Source organism: Haemaphysalis longicornis, unplaced genomic scaffold, assembly GCF_048455015.1.
Source record: "Haemaphysalis longicornis isolate Haplotype H1 unplaced genomic scaffold, Haemaphysalis longicornis Haplotype H1 scaffold_5, whole genome shotgun sequence".
NCBI classification, from domain to species: Eukaryota; Metazoa; Arthropoda; class Arachnida; order Ixodida; family Ixodidae; genus Haemaphysalis; species Haemaphysalis longicornis.
Window position 1 is genome coordinate 23420717 of NW_027526385.1, and position 26794 is coordinate 23447510.

Below are 26794 nucleotides of genomic sequence, written 5' to 3' on the forward strand. Positions count from 1 at the left end.
CATATTCTGCTGCTCCATTTTTAAAGAACTGCTTGCGGTGCAGCGCACCTATTATTCGGAAACGAAAATGACAAAAGGTATAATAATTATATTTTCCATTGAAGGTGGATGATCAGAAAAGCTGGAGTATTAACTATACAGGCAGATCCTCGAGATGACAGAAGAGAAGTGAAATTTTAACTACAGTACGGCGTTTGCCTTGACGACGGTACTGATTTCCGAGAAGCCATGGGACAATTAGACAATTAGCAAATTAGGCAAACGAGTACCTGTAATGCCTTGTATAAAGTGCGGTGCGATCGTGTACGCCCCCTCCCTTATCCCCCTCCCCCCTTTCCCGATGTGCCTGAGGAACTATACACGCAAGCGATTCGGATGCACGCGAAAGATAAAGCGTGTCGAACGTATACATGGCAGTGCGAACGCGTAATTCTTTATCCACCCGGAAGTATTTTGAAGTTTCGAATGGTGCTAGTGATTTCCAATACACTTAAAATACGTATTGAAGCAGTGAAAACTTTCAGATTTCACGCGGACTCAAGCAGTTTTGCACCAGATAGTGGACCTATGCGTTTGCGCCCGTACAACGAAAATATAGATAGCTCTTGCCAAAAGAGAGCTTCCCTGAAAAAACTACCTTTAGGATTCGCGTGGGCAGTTTTGCTTCGATGATGCACCTCGTAAAGGAGAGGTACAAAATATACTGCGTAGCGACCAGCTTCAGGACCAAACTGTCGAGCGGACGAGGGTTTTATTGCACGGCACCGACTGCCTGCACTTCCACGGCGGCATAGGAATGGACACCCACCCTGATGTTGTGTCGGAAAACGCCTCCAGAATGCGAATTATCGCACTGCTTTGTTTAAACGATAGTCCGCAGCCGTGAAAGTTTACCTCCAAGAACAAGGGTGTTTTCATTTCCCCTAACAATGACTTCGGGAAGCGCGTAAAGAATGCGCAAGAGGAGCTACGCTTCATGTGGCTGTAGTTTGTAGCTATGCCAGCTCTTGTATAGCACATGGGCACTGAAGCCCGCTGACAAACACATTACACGGTGCTTACCACATCGAGCTAGTAGACGCATGGCGTGACTTGGAGGAAATCTGAAGCTCGTGCACCACCTACGACAAGTCTAAGACCAGCGTTAAATGTGTAACAAAATAAGGTAAAGAGATGTTGCGGCGAAAAATAAATAGGTGGAGGAATCAATGGTGGCTATACGAAACTGAAAGAAGCCAAATGCATTTTGCCTGTAGTCGCCGTATTTCTGTATTCGCCGTATTTCTTAAGAGGAGAAGGAAAAACAAAGAAAACTGAAGTTTGTGCGCTAGGACCCAGGAGACGCCATGCTTAACCTTTTTTTTTGCTAAGCCCGTCGTAATATGAAAAGAAAGTGCTTGTAAATTCAACAGATACTGCCTGGAGATGACTCGCTGTCCAGAAAAAAGGTGTTGAAAAAAGGGCTTCTGCGTAGTATCGGCCTGAATGCAAAAATCACTAGAGCTGATACCTCATAAGCCCTGCAATCTCCGATTCAGATGACCATATCAAATCCTTACGCGCCTATTCCGAAGTAAGAAAACAACTTAGCCCGCGTGGAGACCAGCGGGCTTACAGCAGGAGGTTTGGTCCCTCTACGTTCCTACTCCATGTAAGATGCATGTTATAGGAAATAGAAAAAATATCAAATCCAGCTTACAGCACAAAAATTCGCTGGTCTTGCGATTGAAAGTTTCCTGATAGAAGTGTGGAAGCTGAAATTCGTTTTTTTTGCAGGAAATCACTTGGGATGACGTTCGTCAAAAGGAATATTTCATCGTACGACAAACAACGGAGCTAAATCCTCCATAAACGCACTGGGGTCTCCTGTTGTAGTTTTAGCCTTTATTTTAGAGATTTCAATAGATATGAAGCTAACTATCACATGCAGAGTAGTAGTAATAACTTTAATAAAGAAAAGTAGGCACAAAGGCTGAAAAGAGCATTTGAGATAAGCCGCTTAAAAAGGAATAATTCGTGGTACGACAAAATACGAATATAACTTCTCGATAAACTCATTGGCATCTCTTCTTACGTTTGTTATCCTTTCTTTTATGCTTCCAAGAAACGAACAGCTAAATACCACATGCATAGTTTTAGTAATAACCTTATTAAAAGATAAGAGGTACGAGTGCCCTGCGGAGGCAATGAAAGGATAAGGGAAAAGAGAACACCTCACAATGTCACTACGAAACGCAAAGGGTCAGTGGTCACTATGAAGTTCGCTGAGCAATGGCATGTTTACATGCGTCCTTGTAGAGGAGCTGGAGTTTTCTGAATATTCAGTGGCAGGTTTACGTGGCTTGATTCCAGAAGCACTCAAGTAGGGAGTTGGTTCACACTGTTACAAAGATTGAATGGGACCTCGAAAAGGCGTATTCGACAATCGCTTCGGAAAGAGAGGAATCCATTCTTACTCGCTGCAGGTGGTCTCCATTCGCCATTGCAAATATGTAGTACGTGGTAGGTGCCTGAATACTGTGTGAAGGTTCTATTTTGTACCTATTTTGTGAACATTCTTCGGGGCAGTCTAATACGGTACGGGCTTTGAAGTCGAAAACGTGACCATATTTATTTTCACAATATAACTTCCACATCCTACTTGCTTCTCTTCGCTTTGGTTTCTGAGTCCTTGGGAGCAAATTACATCCACAGGATTCTTACCTCATGCAACCTCTCGATGTGCCTTTCTTCGCTTTCATTCGCTTCTTCGTAGAATTCCGCCCTTGGTGCGGTTCAAATCGAGGTGTTCAAGGTGCCAGTTCGCATACAAGGTACCAATAGGGAAAAAACCTGGATAAATAACTTTTGATTACAAGACACTTGAACCGTTGAGTCTGTTGTGTTTTTTTTTAAATGTCTTAACATTCATTGATATTAGGAATTGTTTATCATTCTCCTAAAAGTAGCCTGCCCTGGCCAATGCTTAAACGAGCCTTCACTTCGGTTGTTTATGTAGCTGGGTGTCCACGCTTCGACCCGAAGGCATTTGTAAAAAGGCCTCTTTGGTGGTATACCTTTTGTTCAACTAAGCGGCCAGGACGGCAATGACTTGCGCGAAAATGAAGCTCACCTGCCTAGGTGTCCCTGAATGCGTCATTCATGCGCTTTGACCCGAAGCGCGTTCTTGTAATACGACGAGCCGGCTTTGCCATGGCTCTCCAGCCAGCCGCGAGGAAGGCAAGCAGGATTTCGAGAAGGCGACAAAGCCCTGTGACGTGAATACGGCTCTCTCTCTATGTCTTTCATCACTGGAGCGTGCCAGATGCCTTAGTCATGTGAGGATCCTCGGAAATGTTCATGTGCTGCTTCGGTTGACTCGTCTCAGGGTTATGCTGAATGGAAAGGTTCCGCCTACGAGTCTGACATCTGAATCAAGCCCCAGATAGTACTGAAGGCTATATAAAAAACTTTCGGCCGATTGGTATTTGAAAATAGCACGTACAAGCCTAAAAGTAGGACTCTGCAGGAATCGTTTATTTAACTCGTGGCAGTTACCCTAATAACTCCCCGTTGTCTTCTCGCTTCTGAAAGAAGCTGATCTCTAACAACAGGCTGTTGCAGTTGCTGGTAGTTCTTGTTTCAGAATATTTATAAAAGACAATTTATGAAACTTTTACGACCTAAGACACCACGCGTTTGTCGCAATAACTGCAGCAAACACAAAGTTGATCGACCGCACGATCGACGTTGCTACCTAAAAGGCCTGGAAACAATTTTTCTAGCGGACAAGTACAAGCACTCCTTTGGCCTTAAGCATCGGGTCAGTTCTTCCATGAAGAAGGGGCATGGCCAACACACGTCGTACTAACCAAAATGATCCAGCTCATTTGTTTTATGTGTGTGTGTCACACCAGTACACATGGGCGACCTCAGTTAACTATGAAGGTATTACAGACGCACAAGCTTTACTCAACCGCAAATAAATACCTCTGTCCGGCCCAGTGACTGACGCTCACCGGCTTATTCCTGAAGCCATTGGTGGTACTAAGGATTCCAGCTGCTGCATGCAAGGCAGCACGCAGAGTTCCTAACTTGGGACACCGGAGTTAAGCAGTATTCAAGGTGGCACGAATTTTATGAAATAAATCAGCCTTATGAAATATATGTTATATCAGTCCTTCATTGCAGAAGATGTTCTGCAATAAAATTTTTTTTTCTGTGCCCGCACTGCTTTGAAACAGTATGAAATATTTTAAAGGCTAATAAGCAGATTACCTTGGCCTCCCTGATTCTATATATCTTACAGTTTGATGCGAATGAAAAAGTTTCTCTGGTGTTATTCGAGCCGGCATTATCGGAGATAAGCGAAACGCTAGCGCGACGCTTCTCTGCAGCCAGTTATCCGCGACTGGGAGCTGGCGGGGACTGTTGAATTTTTTTTAAAAAGCTGCGTGGAGCCGTCTTTAGAAATAGCACGACTGTTGTGTGGATAACTCTAGAATTACAATATCCTAGTCAGCGGTTCAGGGACAAACCCTACTTGAGACCAGTCGTCTAGCGTAAAATCACACCACCGTCACTTTAATGTACAGCTGTGAATTTCACCTCCATAGTGTCAGTTAGCTGGGAAAAGCTTCTATGTGCGGATAAAATAATTTTTATCCTTAATTTCGCTCCTCACTGTTATGAAGAAGTAACTTAAACAAAATTCTCAGTGTAAATGATAAGACGGTATGAACTATACATTTTCTGAAAATGTGCTTACCGCTTTTGGTAACTCTTTCAAGATGTCTGAAAGTATAACAAACAGTCAATTTCTGCACTAAAGAGCACTTCCTCTCTTTCAATATTACGATAGCTTCGTTCCAAACGGAGTTTAAATGCAGCTGTTTTGATGCGAAGCATTGCTTGCTGAATAAACAAAAAAGTTCTATTAGGAGTACCTGTAAGTCCTAAAGGTTTTTTATGTATAAATTGAAAGTATGCATTCAGGGGTGACTTCCTAATACGCCAGCTCCACATAGAGGATACGCCCTTGGGATTGTAATTAACTTCGTCAGTACGTCTTTGGGATAGTAATTATCATGCAAGCAAGGAATCAAAATGGCGCCCGAGCAAAATTGCGCGTGGCAACACTTCGCGCAATTCTAGCGAGAATCGCGAAATAACAGCCTTTTACGTGTACCAGAGACTGAACAAATATTCATGACGGTGGACATTGAATAGAACCTCGGTGCGATGTTTTACAAAGTCTACCAGTAACCGTTATGGAACACGCGCACAGTTATCTACAGCTACTAAATTGAATTGTTTATGGTAGATCTACAACGAAGCGCAGCGGCACAAGGATTGTTTATTCTGTTTCTCTGTGTTCTTGATACGTTCTGTTTTTTATAGCTGGGGAGTATATTGCTATCGTGAGAATTAATTTGGCATCAAATTTTCGATTATTTAAGGCACAACAATGCCAGTAGAATTGTTTGTGCGCTATGATTAAATTGGTCCAGATTTTTAATATGACTGTGCAGGTGTCCTACTTTCCCAACCATCATATTTTTATCCCAGCGCAGTAAAGAGAACAATGTAGTGAATTCCGGATCCGTAGTATTGAATAAATTATCCCTTGGTCCTCCGTCATTCAAAAATGCTCTTCCACAAGTCAGGAGCATGCTATTCCCATTCAGCGACGCATTGGCCTTTCGTAATTTTATTCTGCTTTCATCAAATGCCGGTGTCTATAGATCTATACACGTTAGCCCATAATGTCCCAACATGTGTGTCGTCTTCCGAAGCGTTCCTTTAGAAATTGTAGAGACGCCAGGCACATTTACAGATACAAGATGCAAGATTGTTTTCGTCAATTCTGGGATTTGGCTCCCGCTGCGCTATGCATCAATATATATATATATATATATATATATATATATAGGAAAATTATCTAAGTAATAGGCAAGCGGTTCAGTTTCAACATGACAAGCTTCCCTCGCCAATTACAGCTTGCACGGTATGTAGAAAATCAGCGTCTCAATTGACCGGACTATGAAGTATTAGGTCATGCAATGTTGCCCCTCGATACAGAGATTGCTTTAGTCGAACCTCATCCCCCAGCCAATAATCCTACGGGCGACAAAAAAGGTATCCTAGAAATAAAAAATTAAAAAATTGGCCTGACGAAAGCAAATCTCTTTGCTGAAACGTTGGCAACAATTGTGCTTCCACCTTGTACCCACACATATAAATATATATATATATATATATATTATGCATATAGTGAATGAGAACAGGAAATGAGGGGCTCGTTGTAATAAGACAAAATTAAGGGTTGGCAGTCAAGAAAACCACGGAAAGCAAAGGGGAGGTTGTGGTAGGTCATTGAAACAGATAAAGAATTTGAAAAGAAAGTGAGAAAAATGCCCGCCAGGTGCGATCCGAACCCACAACCTCCAGAACACCGGTCTGGTGCGATAACGGTCTGGCGCTGGCGCTGGCTACCGCCGCTCTGGCGCATGCTACTACCCCCAAGCACGGGAAAAAAATTACATTGACATAAATGCCCCACAAAGTGGAGGGGAAAATCGCCCCGCCGGTAGCGTAGTGGTTATCGCACCAGACCGATATTCTGGAGGTCATGGGTTCGGATCCCACCTGGCGGGCATTTTTTTCTCCACTTTCCTTCTTTCCAAATTCTTTATCTGTTTCAATGACCTACCACATCCTCCACCTTTTCTTTCCGAGGTTTCCTTGACTGCCAACCCTTATTTCTGTCTTATTACAACAAGCCCCTCATTTCCTATTCTCATTCGCTCCATGCATAGCGAGGGCCTCTGTTATTGCAGTCTTGGTGCCATAGGGAGCTTAAGAGGGTTCAGCGCTGGTCGACCACTCTCGACATGCCGTAGACACTCCAGTCATGGCCCGGGGGTTAAAAAGAAGTCCCCCTTCACCCCCAAAAATCGGAGTGGCGCCGGCTGCCCCCCCCCCCCCCCCCAAGCACAGGAAAAAATTACATTGACATAAATACCCCAGAAAGTGGAGGGGAAAATCGCCCCGCCAGTAGCGTAGCGGTTATCGCACCAGACCGGTATTCTGGATGTAGTGGGTTTGGATCCCGCCTGCCGGGCATTTTTTCTCCACTTTATTTCTTTCCAAATTCCTTATCTGTTTCAATGACCTACCACATCCTCCCCTTTTCTTTCCGAGGTTTTCTTGACTGCCAACCCTTATTTCTGTCCTATATATATATATATATATATATATATATATATATAGAAAGAAATCCCGGCAGTCTGCAACGCCAAAGAAGGCATAGGGGAAATGTTAGACTATTTTTTACCGTTAGGGACGTTGCATTATTTTTTATTAATTACATGAGAAAGAAAGAAAGAAAAACACGCGCCCAGAGTGGGGACCGAACCCACGCCTTTCGAATAGATGTCGAATGCCTTACCAATTCGGCTATCTGGGCGACTGTGTTCACCTTCACTTTCTGGGGTATTTATATTCACTACAACTGTATCTGACGCTTGAGGGTGGTAGCCAGCGCCACTCAGACTACACGGGGAGAAGGGGACCTTCTTTTCAACCCCCGGGGCGTGACGCGAATGTCTGAGTGGCGCTGGCTACCACCCTCAAGCGTCAGATACAGTTGTAGTGAATATAAATACCCCAGAAAGTGAAGGTGAACACAGTCGCCCGGACAGCCGAATTGGTAAGGCATTCGAGATCTAATCGAAAGGAGTGGGTTCGGTCCCCACTCTGGGCGCGTGTTTTTCTTTCTTTCTTTCTCATGCAATTAATAAAAAAAATAATGTAACGTCCCTAACGGTAAAAAATAGTCTAACATTTCCCCTATGCCTTCTTTGGCGTTGCAGACTGCCGGCATTTCTTTCTGTATTTCCTAACGAGCCCCTCATTTACAAACCCTATATACATATATGTAGCGCCGCTATCATCTTCTTCAGCGCCACCATCATCATCAGCAGATTGACCAGCTGGCACGGAACACACTCGGCACCCGGCACACCTCTGGAACGGCACCCTCGTTCTACGCGCCTCGTCCTGTCTATGGCACAGCCAACTCAACCACAACAAACGTGGGCTCGTCCGCACCACCTCATCGGCTGCCTACATATATATATATATATATACATACGCTACCCCGGAAAAAACGGCCGATTTTTTCTGGACTCATTTTTTCGCTTATTTATAACTGTATCAAAGAAACAAGGCAAACACACGACATTCGGCCCTATTAAATATTTCGGAGACAGCCGAATAGCACTGGCAGCGACGACTGCAACCTTAAGATATACAAATATATATATATATATATATATATATATATATATATATATGACAGAAAATAAGGGTTGGCAGTCAAGAAAACCTCGGAAAGCAAAGGGGAGGTTGTGGTGGGGCATAGAAACAGTTGAAGATTTTTTTTTTTGCCCACCCGGCGGGCATTTTTTCACCACTTTCTTTTCTACAAAAAAAAAAATTCTTCATCGTTTTCTATGACCCACCACAACCTCCTCTTTGCTTTCCGAGGTTTTCTTGACTGCCAACCCTTATTTTCTGTCTTATATCACGGAGCCCCTCATTTCCCAATTTCTATATATATATATATATATATATATATATATATATATATATATATATATATATATATATATATATATATATGACAGAAAATAAGGGTTGGCAGTCAAGAAAACCTCGGAAAGCAAAGGGGAGGTTGTGGTGGGGCATAGAAACAGTTGAAGATTTTTTTTTTTGCCCACCCGGCGGGCATTTTTTCACCACTTTCTTTTCTACAAAAAAAAATTCTTCATCTGTTTCTATGACCCACCACAACCTCCTCTTTGCTTTCCGAGGTTTTCTTGACTGCCAACCCTTATTTTCTGTCTTATTTCACGGAGCCCCTCATTTCCCAATTTCTATATATATATATATATATATATATATATATATACCTGAAACTTAAAAACGAAAAGATAAAGTTAGAGTGGCGCAGGGGGTACAAGACGAAGCGGAGCAAAAAAGTAGAAATAAAATCGAATTTCACAGGAAAGGTTGGAGGGATGCGGGCTTGAATCTAAGGAAGGAAAACAAAAGGAATTAGGTAATTAGGGTAATTAGGAATTAGGGTAATATATATATATATATATATATATATATATATATATATATATATATATATATTTATATATATATATATATATATATATATAAATATAGGTAAAAGATAAGAACAACTTTGCGGTTAACTTGTTCTAATAAATTAGTCAAACAGTTTCCGAAGTGGAACTTCTTTCCTCAGGGACAATCCCGCAATGCTTGTAGGATTGTCCCTGAGGAAGGAAGTTCTACTTCTGAAACTGTTGGACTAATTTATAATAAACAAGTTAACCGCAAAGTTGTTTTTATCTTTTACCTGAACGTTTCTTCAGGGCCGTTGCAAAACTCATCTAAATCGATATATATTTATATATATATACAAGAAAAAAATACTCCCAACAAGGTAGCAACCACGATTGTTGCTAACGTTTTAGCAAAGAGACTTTCTTTCGTCAGGGCAGAGAAGGAAAGAAGGAAGTGTAATTGAGAAAGCGGATTTGTTTGGGAGTATGTCGGGGGAGATATTGAGGGGAAAGAAGATTGTCTAGTTTGAGCCACGAAGTAGGTCAGAGGGAAGTCAGCTGGAGATTGATATTCCGGGAAATTCTTAGAGAAAAAGGGTGAGAGGGTGTTTGTTGACCCGCGGCGCGGAATACCGAAGTTTCTCAGAACCGCCAGAAGCAGAACAGGCGGTGAGAGGGGTCTTTATAAGAAACTATCTGCAACCCTCAGGTCAAACGAAAAGGTAGAGAAGGCGGGGGATAACTAGGTCAAGGAAAAAGAAAAACAGGGAGCAAAACCACACAAACACACAGACAAAAGAAAAACCAATAACACTAAAAGTAAAATGGCACGTGTCGCCAACAGAAACATCCCTAGAACAGTCCTGTTCTGAAACTTAAAAACGAAAAGATAAAGTTAGAGTGGCGCATGGCGTACAAGACGAAGCGGAGCAAAAAAGTAGAAATAAAATCGAATTTCACAGGAAAGGTCGGAGTGATGCGGGCGCGTACTAAACTTGAATTTGAGGAAGGAAAACAAAAGGAATTAGGTAACCAACTAAGGAGCAGAGGGAGGGGGTCATAGTATTTGGATAAGGTATATGCAGGATAATGCCTAATGCTGTAATCCCTGTGAATATTGCAAGGATTTCAAGTTGCCCCTAGATGCATTAATGCCAGCAGGTTCCATGAAGTGTTATTTGTTAAATAAATAGGATTCTCTGTATTTCCTGTCTCTGGGAAACTTGAAGTTTGACTGAAGTATATTCAACTTAAGGTCATCAAAATTGTGGCCTGCTTTGTTCAGATGCTGCGCTACACCTACGAAGAATTAGCTAAGAGTGTCTCCCCGGTGACCGTTAAGACTTAGGCTAATAGCTTGACTCGTTTCGCCTGTATGCTGTTTGTGGCATATTGAACATTCCGACATATGCACAATGTTCGCTGAAGTGCACGTAAAACGAATTAATCTTGTGGACATATTTACTGGATATGCTTTTTACAATGCAGTCTGTCTGCAGGTGCCTGCAAGTCTCGCATCTGGGATGGGAGCATCTGGCAATGACTGGTTGCTTTGAAGGCCCTGTTTTAGCATGCACTAAAATATCTTTTAGATTCCTGTTTCTCCAATAGGTAACTCTAGGTGCCTCCGGGAACGTCTTTTTAAGTAGGTCGTTAGTGGCTAGAATGGGTTAGTATATCCGCAGTATATTGGTCACGTTTGGGAAGGCGTTTGAAAATTTAGTTATTACGGAAGGTGGCCTTGCGCTTTCGTTTTGTTGCTCTTTGTTGAGCACTTCATCCCTTTTGAGATTAGATGCACGTTTGTACGCCTGATCGAGCGATCTTTTGGGGTGGTTCCTGCTCATAAGGGTGGACTTGAGTTCATCTAGAGGCTTTACGTAGTCACTGTCATCACTGCATACTTTTCTAAGCCTGGTGGTTTGTCCTACAAAGATCCCTTGCTTGCAGTGTCTCGGGTGATGGCTTTTATAATCTAGGTACTGCTGCCTGTCTGTTGGTTTTCTAAAAAACGTGGTTTTAAGTTTACCGTTGTCTAGAATGCCGGTAGTATCCAGGAAGTTAACTACTTTTTTCAAAATACTGGCAAAAGAATTTAATAGTCGGATGCGAAGAATTGAGGCGAGATATAAACGTTCCTAGAGTCACGCGACCATGTTCCCGAAGCATGAAGATATCATCTATGTATATATATATATATATATATATATATATATATATATATATATATATATATATATATATATATATATATATATATAAGGGAGCAGTAGAACTTCGAACAAGGTAGAAACCACGATTGTTGTCAGCTTTTCAGCAACGAGACTTGCCTTCGTCAGGGCAAGTCGACGGCAGGGCCCTGACGAAGGCAAGTCTCGTTGCTGAAACGTTGACAACAATCGTGGTTTCGACCTTGTTCGAAGTTTTCTGAAATAGATTTATATATATATACATGTATATATATATACATATATATATATATATATATATATATAGAGAGAGAGAGAGAGAGAGAGAGACAGAACATCGGAAAAGAAAATTAGTGGCTCATTGAAATATTACACATAAAAGGGTAGGCATTTAAAAACCCAAGGGAAGCCACGAGGAGTATGTGGTAGGTCATTTGTTGTTGTTTAAACAGGTGCAGGGTTTTTGTGAAAGAAAAAAAGTGGAAAAAGACATGCCCTGTGGGTGGGATAAGAAGCCGTGTCCTCCAGAATACACGTCTGTTGCGGCGACCACAACGCTACTGGAGGGGCTGTGCTCCTCTCCACTCTCTCCAGCATTTCTGTTAAGGTAATTGTTAAGGAAGACGTTAGGGTTTGTATTACGCCGCTCTACCCGAATGTAGCGTAGCGAAGTTAAAGTGGAATTCACATCAGCCGTACCACAAAAACCAGCCAGAGCGAGTATATGAACTCGTTAAAAGATTGGAATGCAGCTTATAGCAAGAAACTGTTAACAGCAATATCTACCAAATGGGGCTGTTATTACAAGCTGCACGTTGAAAAATGGCAGGGTTGAAATTTTTTAAGCTGTAAACTAAAATTGTGGTTGATTCCTCTGCCATAGAATTGGAATGTGCAGCCAAATCTGCAGCTAAGCATGATTTGCACGTCGGCGGCTGTCATGTGGATGTGATCGGCGAACGATGTCCTACTGGCGGGTCGCTTCGGCAAACGTGTACTGGCGATACTTTTGTGACGGATACGAGGTCAGTGAAATCTTGGTTTACCCTAGGATAACACAGTTTCGTGTTGAACTGTAAAACACGAAAACGAACAACCCTACGTATAACGTACTGATGGTAATTGATTGTGATTGCAATTGGTTTCCCGTTTGCAGCGGGGTGATGACGTGTCATCTTACCAAAAAGGACTAATATAACCATGTTTTACACTCTTGGTTTAATACTAGCGCTGCTTAGGGCAGACTAAAGCTTATTAGGCACGAAATACTTCTTTCCCCTGTAACAGGTGGTAACTGTCCTAGGCAATATTCCCCTCTCTACCTTTCGTCCACCAGCATTCTAACCTTTTTTTCGTCCCCTCGACAGCCTTGAAGTTAACTTCCCCTGTGATACCCTTAAATCCTAGGGCTTCTGGAAGCCCAATATTCCCTTCATAGAGATTTGGATGGATACCCTCACATTCAAACACTATGTGCCTCATAGTTTCTGTTTCTTTTCCGCAGACCACGCATACCCCAACATTTTGTGAATACTTCCCCACAAAACTCTCAGTTCGCAGGCAACCTGCTATAGCCTCAAAAAGCAAAGCACTGCCCTGGGAATTATCGTAGAAATTTTCCTTTCTGATGTTCAATTTCTCAGCCCTGTACATGTCGAATCAAGTTTTAGCTTCCATTTTTTCCCTCCATCTATTCGTTTCAATCTGCCTTGCCTCTTTTCTGGTTACCTTGGCTGTTTTGGATTCTCCACTGTTCTTTCCGTATTTCATCGTTAGCCTTCTAGTCTTCCTTAGCCACTGCGTGTCCACGCTTTTCAAGTATAGGTACCTAAAAACCTTAGCTGCCCACCTTTGTTTATCTATTGCCCTCAACCTCATCTCAAAGCATATTTTACTCTGAGCTTCTCTAGCTTCAAACGACGCCCATCCCATATCTCCCTGGACTGCTTCGTTAGTTGTTTTTCCAAGCGCGCCTTAGGCCAAACGCCCTACCGTTCTCTGGTTTACTTCAAGGCCTGATAGGACGTCTGATTTTGGTTTTAAAGGCGTCTGACTCTGGTTAGATAGGACGTCTGACTCTTTGGTTGTAAAGGCTGCTTCCCCGCAAAAAGACCTTATGTGCAGGGGTGCACCCTTCACAGGCCGCTTGCTTCGTTGTACTGGCGTCATTTCCGTGACAGATATGACGTCACTCAAACGTTTGCGTGTACTGGAATAAAACACTTTCATGTCTGAAACCATGCTTAGTTCGCGATTTCCACGAACAATTTACAAAAAAGCGTCACCTTACGAAATTCTGCCACCCGCACTTTTGCAAATCGCTCTGAGGATTGGTATCAAGAATTATTCCCTCTCTGTTAAAACGACCTTTAAGAATAATTGTACTCGCTGTTCACTACATACAATAGTTGTCATAAGTGCAGGTAACAGCTGTGGGCTTGAGCGTGTAATCTTAATACCTAATTCATTATCCTAAATTTACAGCTGAAATATTCATCACCGCGGCGGTAAACTGAGAACCTTAGGTAGTATGCCCTAAAGTATTATTCTAACACGGCAAGGAAAATGGTATTTTTGACTGCCTACACATCTGGACCACCCACGCTGATTACTACACCAATTTACTTGAAGGCTGTCTCGCTGTACGGAAGGGTGTTGGATCATTTAAACCTGCGAATAGCCGTTCGAAATGAGAATTTCGTCCTCCCTTCAGTCTGTACGTGTGTGCTACAAACTGCAGTGGCGTGGCATGCCACTTTCTTATCTTGTTTGATGCTTCATATCTGATGGCGCGATGTTGCAAAGAAGTTTTCTTGTGATTACGGTCAACGTGAGCAGCCGTTTTAAGCCGTTGCCTGTTCAAAACTCTTCAACATCTTGTGCTTAAGACATTGAATAAACCTTTCATTAATAAAAAGTTCGCAACATCCAGCTCCTCTTCTTGTTGGAGCAAATTTATCTATATATAAATACTTCGGTAGTCTATTCTCTGGTTCAATAACATAGCTTTTAAGTGAGTATTATGAGACTAGAAAAATAAACCTAGCTACTTCCTTTGTTTCCCAAGCCACAATATTGCAGCGAACCATGCATTGGGTTTGTTTATTTTTGTTTTGCTTTTACCGCCCGGCTGCGGCGGTCTGTGTTGTCTCTGTGCCAAGGGAAGCCCGTGTTCCATTCTTTCTTTCTGTGCCGCATGTGTTATCTGTTCTGATAGAGAGAGCATTCCGATCTAAGATGAACAGCCCGGAATAATCTTAGTCCTACAATGTTCTCGATGCGAATCGACGGTTCCAGAACCACGCGCGCCGAAAGATAAAAAATTCCCCCGCATTTCCCCGAGGGGGAGAATGTGAAAGTGCGAATGCACGGTTGTCGGCCCGCTTGCGGCGCTTGCGCTCGGCCCCCGCAGCCCAACGCCTCGCCGCCTTCTCTGCCATCTCTTCCATCGGGTTTGTAGTAGCACGTGTACACCACGCAGTTATCAAGCCGCTATAACGCCGCTGAGTCGCCAACGCACGCCGCTGACGACGTAGTTCGAATGCGTTAAAGATATAAGGCGCGTCTAACTCTGATGTCACCGTCGCGTCTGTGGCTTGGTCGGTAGCGCGTCGCGCTGCGGCCCGCAAAGTCCTCGGATCGAAACCTGGCGCCGGATGCTGGTTTTTCTTTAAAGAGCACTGCGGACGCCGCCGCCGACGCCGGCGGTGGATGGTTTGGGGTCGCTTATAAAGAGCATTCGCTCTTAAAAAGCCTGCAGAGCAGACGCCGGCCTATTTGATTCTGATACGCTCGCCGACGCACGTCACTTTGTTGACCGCTGCCTCGCCGCCTCTGTATTCTTTTGAGTTGTTAGGGGAGCACAAGTTCGCTCCAATAAACTTGTTTCTTTTACAAAACAACTGCGTCGTCCTTGGCTTCGTGACAATATGCTGGCCGACGTGTTCCACCTGACCTTTTTGGGCGGACATGGCTTGCAGTAGTCTTTTGACCCCAGCTACAAAAGCAAAAGCACATTTGATAGAAAGAAGAAAAACAAAAAACAGGCTTTTGCAATTGTGATTTTATGACCTGCAGACTTCACTGTTATTAGAAATGTTATAGAAACCTAAAAGAAAGCAGCGGAACTTAAGGGTCTACGTTTTGCAAGCAACTTGTTATTGGAAGTAGCGGCGCGTTTCTTTTCGAATAAACGCTCTTGTCAAGAAGCAATAAACCTTGAAAATCTTTTCCAAGCGCAATCCTGGAGCACATGTCTGCCAAAACAAAATTGGTTCCTTGCAACACATTCTATTTCAAAGTAACAAAAAAATTGCTTCGCATGCTTTTGCTGCAAATAACACGTGATTTTCTTGCCAGAGCCAACAGGGCGAATGGAAATAAAACCAATTTGTTTCGATTGCTGCATATGGCGGCGGCCGGAACGCCAATCGGTTTTGTGGTTCAAACAACTATGTGAGGATGCGGAACGGTTTCAGAACCCTCAGAACGCGTGGTATAGAGACAATCCCAGGGCATGTGTTACAATATTGAAAACTGCTGAAATTGCTGCAGGGATATTTTTTGGTTAATCATCTAGGCTCATGTTGCAGAAAAGAGACATGCGTTTTGGAAGTGCGATGAAAACAGTGAAGAAAATTTAATATGACGCATGAAAGGATAATAGGATTGTTACGGCGAATGACAGAAATACCATAAAAATCATTCCTTAACACATTCAGCTTTTGCGATTTAAAGAAAAAACCGTAGTTTCTAGTTCAGTAGAAAAAAGGTGTTAGCGATAGGTAGAACGTCTCATGTACTATGACAGCTTTTGATGCACATAAGTTGAACGTGCTGGTTAGGTTTGGTGGTTGCTCGGCACACAGCACCACGACGTCACAATGCAGGCGAACGATTCAGTTGGGAAGCGCGCCGAGTTGCGTGTTCGTGCTTCCTCACGACAGCCTCTGGACACCACAGCTACCGCAGAGCGGGTGTCTTCAAACACGACTACGGAACCCGATTCCTTTCTTTTATTACTGCCTCTCACACTCCACAATTCGATCTCCTTCTTCGGGTGTCACTTTAATGCCTAAGGATATTTTTCCAGTTCGCAATGTTCCGTTCCTCTGTCAGTACATGCCAGGTACTTCCTGCGCTCACCAAGCGCCATCTGCTGGTTTATTTGGAACAGTCGTATTCCTTTGCTAAGCTGCTAAAATATTTAAGGGTAAATCTAGATGCTTTTGCAAAGAACAGCATCGGTTCCAGGCACAAAATTTCAGATTTTCTTCGGAAGTCCCACAATTATTTACTTTAACGTACACTCTCGGCTAAATTGTACGCGCTGTTCCCATAAATGAACGCTTTGTAGTATTTTTTATGTAAGTTGAAGAGTGGCGCGCAACATACGAATACGTTTTTTTCGCAATATGCATAGTGCCCGAAGTGCGGGCGCTGTATCTATATTGAAGCAAAATACCGCTGCCCGTTCACATCGCTTAACGTCTTCATCACGGCGCTTCGTGGAGGTCCATCTTCAGCCACCTCATGACAAATACCAGGGTTCAGTTTTCAGAGAAAGTTATCACCAGATCTGAACCGACAACACGAATGTTCATGGTTAATCTACCAACAATAAAATATATTTATACGTTGCATTATTGACTATGCCGGTGGATGCTAAATATTTAGCAGTTTTGAAAGTGCCAGTGTAATTCTGCTCAACTACGCAAGCATGGTCGCGCAGAAGTCGAAGTGACTGAATCTGGCGCAGAACGTCAAATAAAGACAAAACTTGAGGAAAGTGTGGCTCCAATCAGCCAACTTTCGATTATATCATATCACAAAAAATTCACATGTTCTTCTATGGAAACAGCGCCGACTATCAGCAAGTGCTGCCACCACAATTCGCACTCGCTCCATGATTTTAAGCTACTCAGCGGCATTTCAATTGTTGGAGCTCTTGGCTCTTTTACGAGATACGTTTTCACACACGCCGGACTATTACACTTCTATCTAATTTGTACACTATTTGAAAAGGAGTATTTGAATCAAATACGAGTGTTTTGAAACCAAAGTTGAAATTTAGCAATATTTCGCTATCAGATGTCAAGGAGCAGCCGTTTCGCAGTTTTTTTAGATGCCTACACAAAGATAACTGCAAGTCGGTATCTAAAAAGAGGACAGTTTTCCAATGTTGCACCGGTATTTAGTTCCACCGAACCGCCATTCAATGCAAAACGAGCTGTTATGAAACAGCCGAAAGGCGGTCGTCCAAAACCAACTTTTGGCCAAAGCGACAGCCCCACCTGGCTTCAAATCAAGGCCTATGTCGCCTTAACAACCATAATGAGAATTGGTTGCGGCCGAGCCCCGAGAGACATTCCCTAATGCGCAAGACAAATTACCCTTGCGACCAATTGTTGCCTTTTTGTGGGACAAAGCGGAAGCGCCCTGTTCAACGTAAGCGGCTTGTTCTACGTAGGATAGGGTACCTTTACATTCCGCGCTAATTGCGAAGTTCGTAGCTCTCTAATGAGCTGAGCTGAAACGAAAGTTTCGGGGTGTGTCCTGGATAAGTGTAAAGAGACGCAACCTGGAGAACAAAATTCTCAATATGGCAAGTCTGCTTGCTCTTAGCAGACGTCCAGGTGTTAGGTTTCCGATAGAATTTTGTAGGTGGGCAATAAAATTGCACCAAATATAAATTAACTGTTTGCTAATATACAGAAATTTCGGGGAAACCAAAAATATTAGCACCTTTTTGAACGTTTGGAATTGCGACAGGTACAATTCAATCACCCATGACAACGTTCCCATATATTGACAAAACTATAAGAGCGAGCCACAGTACATTGCTTTGTAGAGCATTTTTGATAGTTTTGAAACAGCAATTTACGAGGTTTTGAATGCAGCAATTTTAGAAATAAGTCAAACCTTCTATTTGCTGACCAAACCACCGCTAAAGGCTGTTCATTTTAGCTTTGATTGCCATCCTGGTTCAATGAGAAGAACCGCGTGTTCACTGTGTCGCCAATACAAAAAAAAAGCTTTGAACAGCACTTGAGAAGAGTATTCACTCTCCTGGTTGTATTCGTTCTGTTTGTAGCTTAATAATTCGCAGAAACCATTCCGTGATAGTGTCTTCATTTAGCTACAGTTCTTTGGCTCCTTCCAGAATCATCCAAGAGGTGATTCTCTCCGCTAAATAAAGTACATAATTTTCCGATTTTAACTTTGATAAATTCAAAGCTTCAGGGGAATTTGCAAGGAAGGCGCTTGGTGGGAGCATCTGGCATGCAACCACATATAAGCTTATCGAAAAGTAAATGCAGTGTAAAAGCTGAGGTTTGTTTTTAAGGACATGATAATATATTTTTTCTACTCTTAGCATCGTGATATAGTGTGCAAACCTCCTGAATTACTTGACTTTGAAGCGTTCTAGACAAAATTGGGTTTGCTTGTGAACAGTCGCATTGAAACCTTTTGTGTCTCGAAATTAGCATAGTTTTGCGTATCCCCTTAAGAACACCTACCACACCATATGCATTATTTAATGGTTAGAAATGTACGTTTTTGTTTCGTGCCCCTTCAAAGTTCACACTATGTTGAAAAAATATGGCACTTTGAGTAGTTTGTTTTTGAAAGGTTAGGCTTAAGAAATATGATCACGTATATCGTAAAAGGTGCAATCGCCACCGCCAACCACCGAGAGTTTTTAGTTTTGTGCGAGTCTTAGGGCTACTATAGTTGCACACCCCAGTAGAACAGTTACCTGCAGACGTATGGCAAACACTTGCAATGGTGTTTTTCTCTTCCGTGCCACTAGAAGACACGCATTGTGTTACGTGCCATCAGACCAGAACTGAAGGTACGTAAGGAGTATTGGGCACCACATTTTTTGCCTAGCTAGTTTCGCGCTGGTCGCAAAACTCACACAGTGTTGCATAAACAGCGTTTAGAGAAGCTAAACTGGTTAATAGCTTACATAACGCAAACGCTGTCTAACCTACTGCGGAGCGTAGATTGGCAGCTTTTCTCTTTTGATAACTCTGCTGCTCAATAAAGCGTGGTTAAGCACCACTCGTCAGACGAATAAAGAAAAGAAGTGTTTGAGCATTTCTTTGGGAGAGAGACAGTGCGAGAGCTGGAGCGTGTTCAGCACTTTGTCATTGTCCAAAATGTTTCGTCTCAATGTACTTAAATAATAGAAAGATGGAGACTACTGTTTTCCTAAACAAACGTGTGCATGAAAAGGTGCACACTACGCAAGCTCTCAGAGATATATACCGCAGTACCATCACTGAACTGCATATCTGCTTCCACATGACAACCCTGAATACGCGTAATTTTCTCAAAGATATCTTATGGTAGAGAATCCTACAAGGCGTGGTCATTCCAGCTACGGCTATTTGTGTTACTTTTATTTTTTTATGCCAAACTTTCAGATATCGGCTTGAATACATGAAACACTAAAAAGGTGCATTCTTGATGTCCTTCAACACAGCTACAGAAGGCAGGAAGGAGGGATAGATTGACTTTACGAGAACGATAAAACGGGGAAAATAAAAGTACTGTTCAATAGCGACAGATGTAAATCGCTTTTTCCCAGACATCCGCACGACACAAGAAACCACCTCTTCAAGTCTCACGGTTCAGGTTAGAAATCTTGTGTATTTAAAGGTGACGCAATTCTTATTGGTGTCATTTTTGAAAGCTTTTCTCTCTTTTGGGAGGCCATTACACCCCCAAAACTTGCTTACGACAAATTATATTACCGTTCACAAAATGCTGTGCATGAACACCACATTGGCTGTTTCAAGCACTTCACACCTGCAAAGTTGATACGTGGTTTTCATCCACTTCAAAGATTTTTTTATTTCTCTGTCCGTAGCACAAAGTGGCGATACGATGAAAATTCTATGTGAAGTAGCGCAGAAACTGACGAGCAGAGTGAGAAAGAATAAAAAGCGTTAAGGTATTGGTGGTTTAATACCCACAATAACCTTAAAATTAGGGTTTGGCAAATATATTATTTCTGAGAACTCTACTAACGCAACGCACGACGAGGTTCTTCTGCTGGCTACATTTAAAATTTGTCAGCTGCAAAGACATAAAATGTCATAGCTTGTGTAAGATGGAATAAAGTAATCGTTGCATGGATAGCAGACAGTCTAGTACGCTCTGCCTTTTGCAACTGTACATATGATTCAGCTGCAGGGAGCTCAGCAAAATTTATTAGAATTCATTTACCTATGTTGAAAATAAGGCATACATTCTTAGGCCAAAAGGACTAACAGTTCGTCCTTTGGGGGACTAACAGCCCCTGCCACAATCATTAGTCTCTTTGGGGACTAACTGCGAGGGGACGAACGGTTAGTCCCCGACCCGGATGGTCCGTTTCGATGCTCCACAAGGACGAACTGCTGAGTCGCAGAAAAAAGAAAAAACGTTAGCACCGAAATACCGACGCCCGGACTACCGACGGCCGAACTACCGACACCCGATAATATTCAAGTGTACAGCGTTTAGTTCTGTGGATTAAGCGGCAGACGCCTGGCAACTCGAGTCCGAATTTCTATCCGTGCAAGCGAACGTGACGCGATTTGCGCTTTGCTAACTTTAGGTATTCAGTTTGATTGTAAGTACAGCCTCACAACCATAGTTTTTTCTCGTAAATAACCATGCACTCGTCGTCGCCTAGTTGAGGTAGGAGCTGGGCGATCGGACGACTCATTTGTTTACGCACAAATAGCGCAAACTAGGTGTATTCTTAGTGTTCGATAATATGTTAAGTGCTCTATGTAAAGTGTTAAAGGTGTCGTCTGTTTGAGTGTTAGAACAGGGAAGCAGACCATATTTTCCTGCATCGGCGAAACCAAATTGGGTGTTTCTTTAGTCTGAATTCTTCAAGTTCGCGTCGCTAGACGATTGCGACTGGTAAATGCAAGCGGGTTTTACAGCAGTTGCAGCATTGTCATAGCTTCGGTGCACAAGGCAATTATGTACATAGCGCAAAAGATAACTTCGAGGCGGTTACCTGTAGCGAGCATTTTTATTTTGCAGTTGTCATCAGCAACTACTACGTTTTTCTCGTCTGTTAAACATTTACATATTCATTACGCTTAGGAATACACGTTTGCTATTGTCACTCATTTTTGTGTTACTGTTAACACGCTTGAAAGCTTTCATTGAACGTTTTTACCGCGCACGAATCGTATGCAACACAGCGTATCAACATAACCTCACCGAGAAGCGTCTGGTCATCGCGCTTCGCCGCTCGTTGCCATTACGCGGTGGTCGATTAACCCTAGGCGATTTTCTTATGATTAACATCTATATTTTCTTATGTGGCATCATCTAAAGGACCTGCTGACGTCAATGACGTGTGTTTTATAAATCTAGAACTGTTCAGAGACATATGCGCGAAAGGGCAACGACGACGCCATGAGGGGATTAACGACGCAGCAAAGACTAACTGCATGCGTTTCGTCTTCCCGTTACTCCTTAGCGATCGGTGGGGACGAACAGTTAGTTCGCATTTGTGCACACGGCACACACTCTGCCGCAGATACTCCCCTTGAAGATGAACGGTTGCCCCTGAAGACTAACGGCTTTATTTTATTCCCTATTTTATTCCATTTTGCCTAGTAGTGTAGGTGTTCGGCGCACTTGAATTAAATCTCTTTAGATCAATCTCTCCCAATCGCTTACGCGTTAATGAACTAAATGGCCTAATTTACAAAGAACTTGTAAGATATAGGACTCTTTTTTTAAACAGAGTGTTGTGCTTGTTATATTTTTGAATTGCCAATGGAGATAACCGCAGCTCTAGGTTGGTAATCATGCACTCTGAACTTGCCTCTTGTGTAAATAAATTTCTTAGGACCCGTAGGCAACTGCTTTTATGTGAAGATTTGTGCTATGGGTCTTAGCCTTGGAAAAGTTCTTTTTTGGCTACTTTATTTCTTATATGCCGCAGTATTCCTAGAAAACTGCGCAACCGCAGAATGATGAAAGTTATCAGTGGCCAAAGTTTTTTATGTGCGAAAGCTTATAAGCTTTGGCACATACTTTATTAGCCTTAAACGAGAGAATGAGAAACAGAGACCGTCGTGCAACAGAAAGTGTAGCCCCTTGTTGTCGATTTCCTTCGCGCTACTCGCCCGAACTGTGCGTACGGTTTGCCGTACATTCTATATACATTTTGTCAGAACAATAGTGCCACCATCTATTCTTTGCTGTACATTTTTTGTGTTGAAAATGATTCTATAGGTTTGCGTTCCCCGTTCAGTTCACTTTGGTATTGCTTGTATCCACTACGTGGGCTCCGTTACGTGTTTGTGTGCACAATTTTTGCGCCTACGCTATTACAGAGATATTCTGCGCTTCATCATTCTCCTGCAAAATCTGCTCTCTATGTAATTATTCAGAACCTTATGAATTCTGTATGCGCGCACAACAAAAGCGCTGTTTGTGGCTAGATCGAGGTGTGAGGAGCAGTCCTCATTAGGCACTTACATGTTAGCATGTGTCACGGGAAGCGCATAGAAATAATAGTAAAAAGACAATTACTCTCGCCCATTCAGCCGTTGGGAGGTGCATCTTTGCCAAAAGTACCCATATACACAACACCCCCCAAATGACGCACAACGAACCCCAAGAACGATGTCTCTGAAGCCTACGCTGACGCAGTTTGCCCGAGAGCACAAACTCTTTTGCTTCGCTGAGACTGGTGATGCGTGTGCAAACGACTTGGCCGAGGCTGCCCCTAAAAGCCAATCGACTAAGATGTCATTCTCTTGCGTTCTTCAGCAACTAAGCAAGTCACGTTCGCGGCAAGTAAAACATTTTATTCCTGTGTGGTTGCTTGCTACCATTTTGTCTTGTTTTTCTTGTTCGTGAATAACAGGTGCTTGAGAAGTTTCTCGGTTGCCTTATTTTCCCATTGCCGATTTCTTTAAGGAGACACTGGCTGGGGCTGCACTTTTGCCTGCCGTCCTTGTCTTCTAGCACTGCTAGAAATTCTATTCCAAATCTCGGCCCAGAAGTGGTAGGACCTGAAGACGTTCCTGAAGCACAGGCCTATACTCCGAAGGAGATAATAAACATGTCGGTGAACTTTGTGTTCTCCTTTCGCTCTTACCTTCTCATCAAACTGCCATTCAAAAATGTATTATAATGGTATCTCCAATCGCACACTTAACGAGTGCTGTCTACCACTGTATAAACAAAGGATCACTCGCAATTTCACGAAGCATTTTTTTTGGTTCCCTTTCAAAGTCGTACTTTCGAAAGCCCCGTTTCTTACAAAGTAACTTGCTACGCAGGAACATTTTGGTTAGCAAGTCATCGCCAAAGATGCACGTCGAGTATCGCCCGATGTTGAATGAAAGCAACCACAATTTGTAGCCGTTGCATCAAAGTACAAAGGAAGACTGGTGATTTTGTGACACCCTGTACACTTCCCGGAATTAGTATAGCAGCTAAGTGTGTATCACAATTGGCTTAGTGCATTTATTATCTCCTGTCTAACTAAATTTTGTTGGGTGCAGTATTCTGCTCCCAATTGTTAAACTTGTGAGCAGGCTGAATGCATCGGCCTGTACATTTGTGACTTGTCACCCTTGGACTAAATGACAAGGAATCGTAGCTTGATTTGTAATTACTTGTTGCTCACTTAGGTGTGTAACCTGTGAAATAATCGGTTTCAAACACATCACCTTCGTGTTCATTTTTATGAAGGTCTGCTCCACTGTCAATTTTAAAGAACAATAAACATCAGAAAAACGTCATTCAGTTTATCGGCGGCTGGTGCTGATGATTTCTTTCGCTATGAAAAATGTCTCAGGGAAGTCAACCCATTGGGAAGAAGGGATTTCAAGTTGTTTCAACGTTCCTTTATCTGAAAATTCTGTATTGCATGCTATGTCCAGCAGCGTTTGTATCTCTTTCGTATAAATTTTAAGTAATCAGTTTCTTATTCAAATCTCTTTTTGCTTTAGTAGTAGTATGTGCGTGTTTATGGCGTAAAGGACAGCGAAGGCCAAAGAGCTCCAAGTTCGAACTTCGTTGTCCTTAGCTGTCTATTAATGTCTGAAATAGGTATGGTATGAGTATGATCTTTTACTAAAAAAGCCTAATATATGGGTGCAATGGGCCCAGATTTAAATATATGAAGGGAGTCATAATGGTGTATGAAGGTTACCATGATAGGTGGATAACCAAATCACATTTCCGCGTAGATTCAACAGGGTTCCCGTATCTTATAGGCTAACCCGGTTGAGTAATTGGGTTTATTTGCGTAGGAGAACGCTGTAACTCTGGCGCACAGCAAAAATCAGACTGCAATTCTTTCTTTACTAACACAAATTTGTCTGATGCCATTTCCGGGCTACACAGGTGATTATACGGAAGAAGGACATTTTTACGCAGCACGACTTTTGCGACTTTTGGAAAAAGGGTATTAATGGGACGGACATGCTGCAATAGAACCGGCTTCGAGATTTGCTGACAGTGTTCACGCCGTAATTGTCCTGGTGTTAGTTCGGCACGTAACTTCTGTTCTGTTAAAAACGTGTATTGTCATCTGTATTTTATGACAATTTGGACTGTTCCTGAAGCCGGCTGCTGTACACAAAACCATACCCAGGAATCACGTTGGGGTGAGATAGCTCTTTACGCACCAGCGCGTACTAGAACATGCACGTACGGGGTTACTTGCAAACAAATGTAGTACCTTAAGTCGCAGCAGCAGAAATACAACGGGACAGAGGTTAGCAAAACACTTTGAACACAGATAATCGTTCGTAATGTTTTGTTCGTATAGTTACGGTTTCTCAAGACCATGAATCAACTAACTCTCACCCGAAAACTGCCCAGCACTTTACCCTCCCTTAGTGATGAACTGCAGGTTAAGTACTGAACGAACTAAAAGAACTGCTTCTTGAAAACCGCACCAGAAAAAAAGTAGCGCACTTTTCTTGACCGACGTACGAGGCGACAAACAGACGAACATTGACACGCTGAGACCACAGCTACGAAAGCGTTGCTGAGAAACATGCGGAGTAAGGGTTGAGGGGTCGCCATGTAGGAAATGGGCTCGTTTCAAGCTGTTCGCTCAACTATGTGTTCATATACTGCCGGTGTGTGCTGGAGGCAAGCTCTGGCGCCTGGTGGTTTGGTCGAAATCTTGAAGGTTAGCCGCTCCCAACGCTTGTAATGCATCTCGAGTTTTCCTGAACGTGCATACAGCGTCTAACTTCTTGTTGGGTATAGCGGGCTCGTTTGGCTTGCTTCGTTTCACGCTTGGGCCTCCTTTCTTGCTCGAGGCATCCCTCTACACTAAAACCTCGCGCAGTGCTCTAGGTAATGTGCTTCAGGACTGTAATTTATTTTTGGTTGCCACATTAGTAGAAAATTGCCGGGTGTTCATTGTCGCCGCACAGTACATTCGTTCTGACGGCGAAACGCAGCTAGGCAGCACTGCAGTGACACATCCCCCTCACTAACTCAAGCTGTCAACTGTGCCCACTGTGAAGATTGCAAAAAGCGGATTACACTAACTTTAGTGAAGCTTTTTTTTACAGGGATTGGTTTAAATAGGCGGGGGTCAATTAGTGAGCGGGCGCTAGACTAAGCGGCCATAGCGCCGCAGTGCAGGAGCAGAATCGACAGAAGTCGCATCTCGACTCGTCATCACCAATAACGCAGTGAGGATACCAGTAATTTCGAGTGCTTTGATGCCCCTATTACTTATACACAGGGCTCTGCGCTGTGTGTTGTGTCCTCTTCTGTCTTCCTGTCTTTTTAACAAACTCTTATTTCCATAAGGTCAGCCCAACAAACCCGTCAGAGTGCTTTGATGAACCATAATTATAGTACACAGGGTTCTGCACTGTGAGATGTGTCTTCTTCTTTTGTCCCGTCTTTTTAGCGAAATGTTATTTGCATCATGTCAGACCAACTAGCCTGCCAGAGTGCTTTGATAAACCCTATTTCCAGTACACAGGGCTCTGCACTGTGTGGTGTGGCTTCTTCTGTCGTCCCATCCTTTTGGCTCAATTTTATTTCCGTCTCTAGTAAATTTGGCTGCGTTCGGCAAATCATTGTACTAACATTGTACACGGTATCCGACGTCAATCTCCGAGGTGTGGAGTATGGCGGGGAGTGCTAGTTCAAATTAACCGTTGTGATTACCAACACCTTATAAATACCTAGAATTTCTCCCATTGTTATACACTGTTGGGCCGCGACTTACTACCATTTTGATGCGGGGTCTGTGAGGACACGTCATTGGCAATAAACTACGACACGTGGTTGGGTTTCCCGAGGATAGAAATTGACGAGGGGTTGAAGAAATAAGTAAACGCCTTAAAATATTTAGATACGCATCTCTTGCTCTGAGGCATGTCCCTCCTGCGTCGTCGCGGCGTTGTCCGCATGCCACATGCGCATGCGCGACTCTCCTCCGCTCTTCTATCCGACAGCTGTGCGCAA

General features: G+C 43.0%; 2 non-coding genes across 2 annotated transcripts; one reads left to right on the forward strand and one right to left on the reverse strand.

Annotated features, from left to right (window-relative positions):
- Positions 1-6562: 6562 nt before the first annotated feature.
- Trnai-gau (transfer RNA isoleucine (anticodon GAU)) lies at positions 6563-6635 on the forward strand. The gene has a single exon. It is a non-coding gene; the product is annotated as a tRNA-Ile (tRNA).
- Positions 6636-7375: 740 nt separating this feature from the next.
- On the reverse strand, positions 7376-7447 carry Trnar-ucu (transfer RNA arginine (anticodon UCU)). Its single transcript has one exon. It is a non-coding gene; the product is annotated as a tRNA-Arg (tRNA).
- Positions 7448-26794: the final 19347 nt, after the last annotated feature.